Here is an 8,505-nt window from a genome sequence, read left to right as displayed (position 1 = left end):
GCACACACTGATGGATAACTTTTTAACAAGACATGGAACATAAGGGTCCTTATTATATTGTAGACTTCTTATTTCAGAAAAACAAACCCAAATACTAAATCATCTTCTTCAATCAGCACTCGGGAAAAGTGCCTACTCCAAATCCACATAACAGTCAGACCATATCATTGTCTCCTCCCTGCCAGGAAAATTATTTTTATTTAAGCAGTGCACTTACAGAAGGTAATGTTTAAGGCTCAGGTACTTGAGTTTCAATTTAGGGAATGAGCTTCCCATTTCCTTTCCAAACAGGGTAATTACACCCACAGTAATATTTTGCAGTTCAGTATTTTGGTTGTTACTTTCCATCATCATTCCGCACGTTCATTTTCACATCAACAGTAGATAGTATCAGAGGATGAAACCCTCTTTAATTGTCACACATACATGCACACAGCACTTACAGTGACATTTGACCTCTGCATTTAACCCATCCTAGTACTAGGAGCAGTGGGCATATTCAATATCAACTTGAGTTCTCAATCTTAAACCTATAATATTATTCTGTTCTCTTCATGTTTTTAGGATTTTCTCTTAAAAACTCTTTTGAAACCTGACATCCGTTCCTTTAGTCAATGTCCAAATGGATTAATAAGTATCTAGTGATGTTTTTTTTAACAAAGATACACATTTTCTTTTTTAAGTTAACTAAAATCAGCTACCAGGACAGATCAAACAAAGCACAACTGTGTTGATGCTTGTTGCTTTCAAAGCAGTGAAACTAGAGGTTTCATTTATCTGGATCTGTGTTTTTAATGCCGAAAGTGCTTTAGGTGATAAATGTTTAAATGGACAGTTCCTTGGAACATCACATAACTCAGGGGTGTCAAACTCAAGGCCCGAGGGCCAAAATCCGGCCCGCAACTTCATTTTATGTGGCCCCACAAGAGCTTGCAAAGAATATAATATGTTTATTATACGGTTACATGCTACTTTACAGAAGCACGCTGCCCATAAACGACATGTCCCACAATGCATCTCAAATTTGACTTTTTCTCAGAATTTGACTTTTTTTCTTCAACATACAGTATGCATTTTTTCTCCAAATTTGACTTTTTCTCAGAATTTGACTTTTTTTCTTCAACATACAGTATGCATTTTTTCTCCAAATTTGACTTTTTCTCAGAATTTGACCTTTTTTCTTCAACATACAGTATGCATTTTTTCTCCAAATTTGACTTTTTCTCAGAATTTGACCTTTTTTCTTCAACATACAGAATGCATTTTTTCTCCGAATTTGACTTTTTTCTTAGAATTAGCCTTTTTTCTCATAAATAGATTTTTTTTCAAAATGTTACTTTTTTTCAAAATGTCACTTCTCTTTTTCAAAATGTCACAATCAATGTTTTTCCAGAATGTGGCTTTTCTTTTAAAATCATATTGTGACATTCTTTGCCCTAGACTTCTGCTTTGTGACGTAGTTAATTATCAAGTTATTACCCTATCCAATAATAATCCAATGCAGAGGCAATAATGTAATATAATACATTATTTTATATATATTCAATATTTATGTCTTTTTATATAGTCTTAAAGTTACAACCGGCCCTTTTGAGTGCAACCATAATGCTGATGTGGCCCATGATGAAATTGAGTTTGACACTCCTGACATAACTAATTGAATGGGAACAACAAACGCGTTTTAGCATTTTTCAGTAATATGTTCATGTTACAATGAGAAAACTGTCTCAGAATGTAAAAACGTTATATTTATTTCCAGTTTTAAACTCTGGAGAGAGAATACACAGGTATTTCATGGAGTCCAATTTCAATTCCTGTGGAAATACTATTTTAGTAGTAGTAGTATTCGTTTATTTGTCCCCGAGGGGAAAATGGGTTGCAGCACACTACGAGGCATTTAAAAAGATAAATCATACGTCACTGACAACAAAATAGACACAGATTAAGACATAAGAAAAAAGATTTGTGGCATGACTAATACAAATCCTTCTGAAGTCAAAGGTCTGTTGCTGAGTTAAGGTGTGTCTTAATAACTATTTATTATTGATGCCCCAGAGCTTTTTCACTGAAATCTGATTAGCAATGGAGAAATATTTTTTATTTGTTTATGCAGAGGGAAACACCCAACCAGAAATTACACCCGAAGGCTCATTTACTTGTAGACTCTAAAGGCTGTTCCGTTCCAAATGAACTTGAAGCAAGTATATCCCATAGGCTATTTAAAGTATTTTTAAATGAACAACTGCTGCATCTATTTAACCTCAATAGGTCTCACGTGGCGCAGAATTTCAATATATCACATTATGGATCAAAATATTCGATGTTCTTGCTATAGTCCAATTTTCTCCAATTTCTAAGGATGTTCTCACCTGACAGATATTTATATTACAGTATGAGCTGAGCCTTAAGTGGCAATGCTCACAGAGTTAAGTTATTAGCTTGATTAGCGTTACCAACTGAATGTGATAAAGCCCAATATGCTACATGTTAACATTAACAGGAGTTGGTATACTAACAACCACATTAGCTATCAAGCACCTTAACATTTAAGACTGACATACAGTATGTTACATTGCTGGCAGAAATGTATTCATAGCTTTTGAGTTGTCATACTTTAAAGTTTTTTATGAGTGTTAAGTGATAGCCGTAACTAATGTCACATGCTTGCTAACCGTCTTGGCTAGCGAGTTCAGATATCTTAGTCAATATCTTAACAATAGTTAGGTCTTGGCAAGTTGTTTTACCCAGGTTAGCTTACTCTAAACTAATTTAGCCCACATTTCTTAGTCTCCTAGGTTTAACTACTGACGTATATTGTATCTGTTTGAAAGCTTTTGACCTGCTCTGACTCCAGAATGTTTCTCTGTGAGATTTTGGTGTAGGTCAAACAGGCCTGACCAATGTTTAATGTTCTGTTCAAATCGTGAGAACACAGAGGTTATCATTTTCTGCTTTGTAGTTTTTTTGCATAGCTGCTTTCTATAATCTGACATTTGCCCGGTGGAGGTCAAACAGTGTAAACGCCAACAGTGATATACTGCTGTGTGTGTATCTGATTTACTGTGTGTGAGATCGTGGAGCCTGTCATTTCACAAAACCACATGACTGGCGCTAAAAAGGGAAGGAGGAGGGGAATTTGTGTGCAGAGGGGGGGTTAAGACCACATTTGGATATGTTAAGAAGTCCTTGAAGGGTGGTTATAATTGTCAGATAGACCAATCTGACTCATTGTTTACGGCTCGCGACAAATGCCCGTGTGTACTGTAGCCGTCCATTCATCAAGCTACCATAAATGATTAGGCCTGTACTGAGTTATGGTGGGAACCAGTAACATTTCCTGCCTCATGTAGACCCGGGTTCCTGCTGATAACAAACAACCGCATAAAGCCCTTGTGTGTACGTGCACCACAGCCTGTGTTGTGTTGAATTGCAGGGAGAGTGGTGCATTTGAAGGACCCGTTGCATTCATATTGGTGGCGGAGTATTAATAGAATTATGAGACATGGAGGACCCTTATATAAACCAGGAAATACACATCAGAAGGAGGTTCCTCCCAGTGCCACTTATTCTATTTTCTATTCAATCTCAGTCCATGGCAACACGTGGGCGAACTTTGAGTGTTCACTCCACTTGTGGGTTCGGTGATATACTATTATTAAACACAGTATTTCATTATGTACTTCCTCTCTATGCTGATATTGTTTCCAACCAGTCCCACTCTTTTTAAATAAATCATTTTAAGGCAAAACACAATTGACAAAAACTTTTTTCGACATCCTTTTGGCTTTTACAGACTAGTTAAACGATACACATGTGGTATTCTAGTGTGTAACTTAAGTGCAAAAGTGACGGGAAATAAGAGGAACGAGACGTGTAACACATTATCTTGGCCATATTTGAACCAGAAGGGCTGTTATTCAACGGTCGGTGGCTCAAACTCTGAAAAGGGCTCATTGCATAAACATCTTACAAACAAATGTTTTGACCTTCTTCATTGTTGTTTATTTTAGCCATACTATCTCTATTATGGCAATGTCAGATGGTCAATCCGTCAGTCCACAATTTTGGATGTGATATACATATCTATAGGGGAGATTGGCATATCATTTAGGCCTTCAGGGTCCCCAGATAATGAACCCTAATAACCTTGTTGATCCTCTGACTTTTTCTTTTCCATGAAATTGACCTTTTTGGTTTACTATCCTAAAACAAAGCCTAAAGTTGTAACTTTGTGCAAAACAAAAATCCATCTATGTAATCTTATTCATATCCTTATTAAACTTACTTTATACAGTAAAGTGTTTTATACATGAAGTTCATAGAAACACAATATTAGAACTGTTTCATCAAGTTGTTTTATCGTTTATTATATATTGATTTTTGGCTATCGTACATTTTTCTTTATTGCTGCACGTACTCAAAGTACTTTTATTTTGGTTGCTGCAATTACTTGTTTTTTTCTCCACAGGGACCAACACAGTTTCATGTCCTGCCTCCTCTTCATCCAACCCTACAGCCCATATCTAAGTAAGAACACATTTGTTCTTGATACGTCAAGATAAATAGCCCTGTAATGCATTAATGAAGACAGATGGAGGTGTGGGTATGTGAGAGCTCCTCTCTTCTTCTGCTCCCCTCTGAAACTACTGTGTTTGGTTTTGGTCTCTAAGCACCGAGATCATGTTTGACGTCGGCTTAGAACGAAACAAAAAAATATCTTTGCACTCAAGGTGCTTTGGAGAGGTTCAGCCCTGTTTGTTCACCTGTGTTGTGTTTTGCCTTGTGGGTACAACAATCACTGCAGTGTCTGCTGGGAACATTAGCTAAGATCTTTTATAAGCCAGACTAATTACCATGAAAGAACTCCACTGTAGGAGCTCATCACATGTTCAGCTGCACCTTGGTGTTACATGTTTAATGTTTTACCCTAACACCATTTTTATTCTAACACAATGTAGGTCACTAAGGGCTTGCTTATTAATGCATTGGTGCCATTTCTGTTAGTATGTCTTTATTTAGTAATGTGCAACATGTTGTGGTTAGGATTATTCTGTACTGTATCAAGTACCAAATAGGTATCTATGCAAGAGATATGAAAGACATTAGAATCATACATCTGCATGCACATACACAGGCAATCAGAGAATTGTCTACATACACTGTAGTAACTACTGTTAATATATGTATGGCTGCATTGGTAACCACCAACCTTTTTTGGATAAATCACTATTTTGAAGGGCCTATTGTCTTATTGGTTGTTTTACTATTAGTGGTCCTTCTTTACACTATTTTGAATTGTTCGCTCACTCTCAATTAAAATCTGACCATACCACACCCGCAATGTGTACATTTATCAGTAGCGTATAAAGACCTTGCATGCGTGTCAAAGAGCTGACTGATCAGGGACACACATTTATAACGTTTTCAATGGTTGAAATTGACCTTTTGAAACTTCAAGAGGCTAACATTTAGTACATTTTCATTGGTGGATAAATTATCCTTCCTTGTTTCCAGCCACTCATAAATCATGTTTTGGCAGCAGATGACAAGATAAAAGAAATAGAAAAAGAGGTAGCAATAAAAAGTGTGTGTGGCAGTACTGGCTAACAGCAGGACAGGCCTGATTAGCGAGACACAGAGGAGCGCTGGCTCTGCATTCCCAGCTGCCTCTGTCCCGAACACACTGTCAACAGCAAATCAACAAAACCCAAGACCCCACCCTCCCGAAAAGCACCCTCCAGAGAGGTGACACACATCCACCGTCCGCCTGACCTGGGTAGTAATTAGCAGCATGCTAGCAGGGAAAACTTGTTCCTGCACTGCAACGGAGCGAGAGTCTGTGCATGTTGAAGATTGAAGTAAAAACACTAATTCTGCTGATCAATACTACGCTCACTGACACAGGATCGGCATTTGCTAAACGCTTCCCATCCTCTTGAATAACATCTTTGATGCCTAACATCTTTTGTGAGTCTGTCATGGTGGCAGATGATCCTTGATGATCCTATTTCAGGCAATTTAAACTCTTAGTAGTTGAAAATTGTGCAAATTAACTTCTTGTTGTCAATGTTTAAGCTTCTTGTAAAATGTGTTCCTTCCGTCAGGTTTAAGTGAGACAGTGATGGAATATGGCAAAAGATGTGAGGCATTTTTGGGAGGAAAATACATGTGCAATACTGGGAATTTCACTATAGCTCATCCCTAAGTAGTTTTTTATTTTTTTATTTTACCTTTATTTAACCAGGATAGGTCTCATTGAGATTAAAAATCTCTTTTTCAAGAGAGTCCTGGCCCAAGAATGGTAACAGCACAGTTTCAGACAGTTTTACAGTTACAAACAATTAAAAAACACACAATCAGAACTCAGTCATACACCAAGTTTAGCCAAAGCATTTACAGACACAGCGGCCTGCTTCAAGGTCAGTTAAAGTTGCTTTGAGTGTATCTAATGAGACCAGCTCTCTGAGTTTCAGCTCAGTTTGAAGCAGGTTCCAAGCTTGAGGGGCAGCGTAACTGAACGCCCTTTTCCCAAGTTCAGTACGGACCTTTGGTACAGTTAAAAGGAAAAAGTTCTCTGAGCGAAGCCGATAGGATCCAGTGCATTTTTTATTTATGTACATNTTAATTCTGATCAATGGCGTACGAATTACCTTTTGTGTGGTCCTTTTTGTGTGGTTTTTGTTTTTCCGTACAACCAGAATATCTCGTCCACAAGGAGTTTGAAAAGTACGGTCCCTGGTAGAAACGGTTATTTTTAGTGAGCGCCTGGTGGATCCGGAAGCGTGTTATTAGTTTAGTGAGCACTCTTGTCTGTTTGCGGACTTTTACCAATTTGTTCAACCGTGTACACACCTGCTTACCAAACATCCCAAACCTCATAATACGTTGAGCTTTCTTTAATTCGGACGAAGGTAACGCGCTCTATAAGGACGGCCTCCTCACGCGCTTTTGAGTTTACATAAAGGAAAGAAAGTTTACACTTTGAACAGGTGATATGAGTGGCTGTGATCCCCCCGGCGGGTGCCGGGTCAAACAGGCGCCTGGTGTGGCGAACTCTTGTGACCGATCGACGGTTACCCTTGCCCTCAGTGTGCGAAATATTTACAAGAAAACCATATCGCGGTAACAACGATTTTTCCAAATATATAGGCTTAAGATAAATTGTGTAACAACGAAACGTCCAAAAAAAACCCCTTCGAAGATAAAACAAAAAATAGGGTCAACGACACACAACAAAATAACAACGTCGGGAAAGCAAAACATACAAAATAAACGGTGACAAGGTGTAAAAAAAAAGAACACAAAGTTCTCAACAAAACAACAACTACACTTATTCTTCTACAAATCCAACAACCTGTCTAACACATAAAAAACAAAGATGACCATTACCTTGTCTCAAGATAGCGGGTTGAAACATAGGCGCGAAGTAAGTGTCTACAGTCGTAACGTGATTGAGGTCGACTGACTGTGGTTATATAATCGTTACGAGTGCTTCCGGCGCCATATACGAGTAATAATAGTGTCGATTCCCCGCACCAGCCGGGCGCGCTTCGCCTTACACATAATACACATACAACGGCAATAACACGTGGGACTTGTGGACAGGTCGTAGTCATCGTACCAATGCACCAGTAACATATCCAAGTCCATTACAAGATCGACAACGAACCAACACCGCTCTTATAACGAGGTGAAAGAGCCAGGGGTCCTAACAAGCTACCGAAGGTCATCCGAACCTCCTCGAAAGCGTGGACACCGTGAATTGCGAGTATTAAAGAGCGAAAACAAAGTTTTCTGGCGTAGTCTTTCGAAACTACCATCATGAAGAGGTCAACCAGATGGACGAGAGAGTGCATCGAGAACGTACGGCAGCAAATACACGAAAAAAAAAAGACCTCTATGGCCGTGACGAGTTATGGGGGGAGTATCATTCTAGGGGGGGCCTCAGCTTCAATTAGGAATTTACAAAGGCTAGAAGTACGAAACATTCAAACAAAGCATTGCCTTCTTTAAATTTATATAAATATTTTGACTGTTCAGTTATTCGTTAACTAACCAGCTATCAACAAAAAGTCTGGAGAAAACTAATGTCCTAAACTTTTGTAGCTAACGGAACGAAATTTTCTTCGTGTGAAGTACTACAGTTTGGACCTTTACAAGTCTTAGGACGGGTTGCGGTTTCCTTGACGTGTGACTTAACAAAACGGGAAACTACAGATACAGACTGGCGACGCATTTTTCCTCCGAGAAGACGGGCAATGGAAAGCTACGAAGGAATAAGGCAGACAACAAAGAGTCTGCGCCTTCCCTATGACTGAACAAACACTTTTTCATGAAGTTAGATGGGCACCATATGCGAGTCCATATAGTGCCCCCGATTCTTGTTATGTCTAACGAAACTAAACTGAACAGGCAAAAGTATTAATAAATGTGTAAAGTTTATAAAACGAATTGGCGATATAAGACGTGAAATTACAAGACGTATTAACTCATACCTTACGAAAA

The sequence above is a fragment of the Notothenia coriiceps genome, unplaced genomic scaffold (genome assembly GCF_000735185.1).
Source record: "Notothenia coriiceps isolate Sejong01 unplaced genomic scaffold, NC01 NC01_scaffold00026442, whole genome shotgun sequence".
NCBI lineage: Eukaryota > Metazoa > Chordata > Actinopteri > Perciformes > Nototheniidae > Notothenia > Notothenia coriiceps.
Note: the sequence above shows the minus strand (reverse complement) of the source record.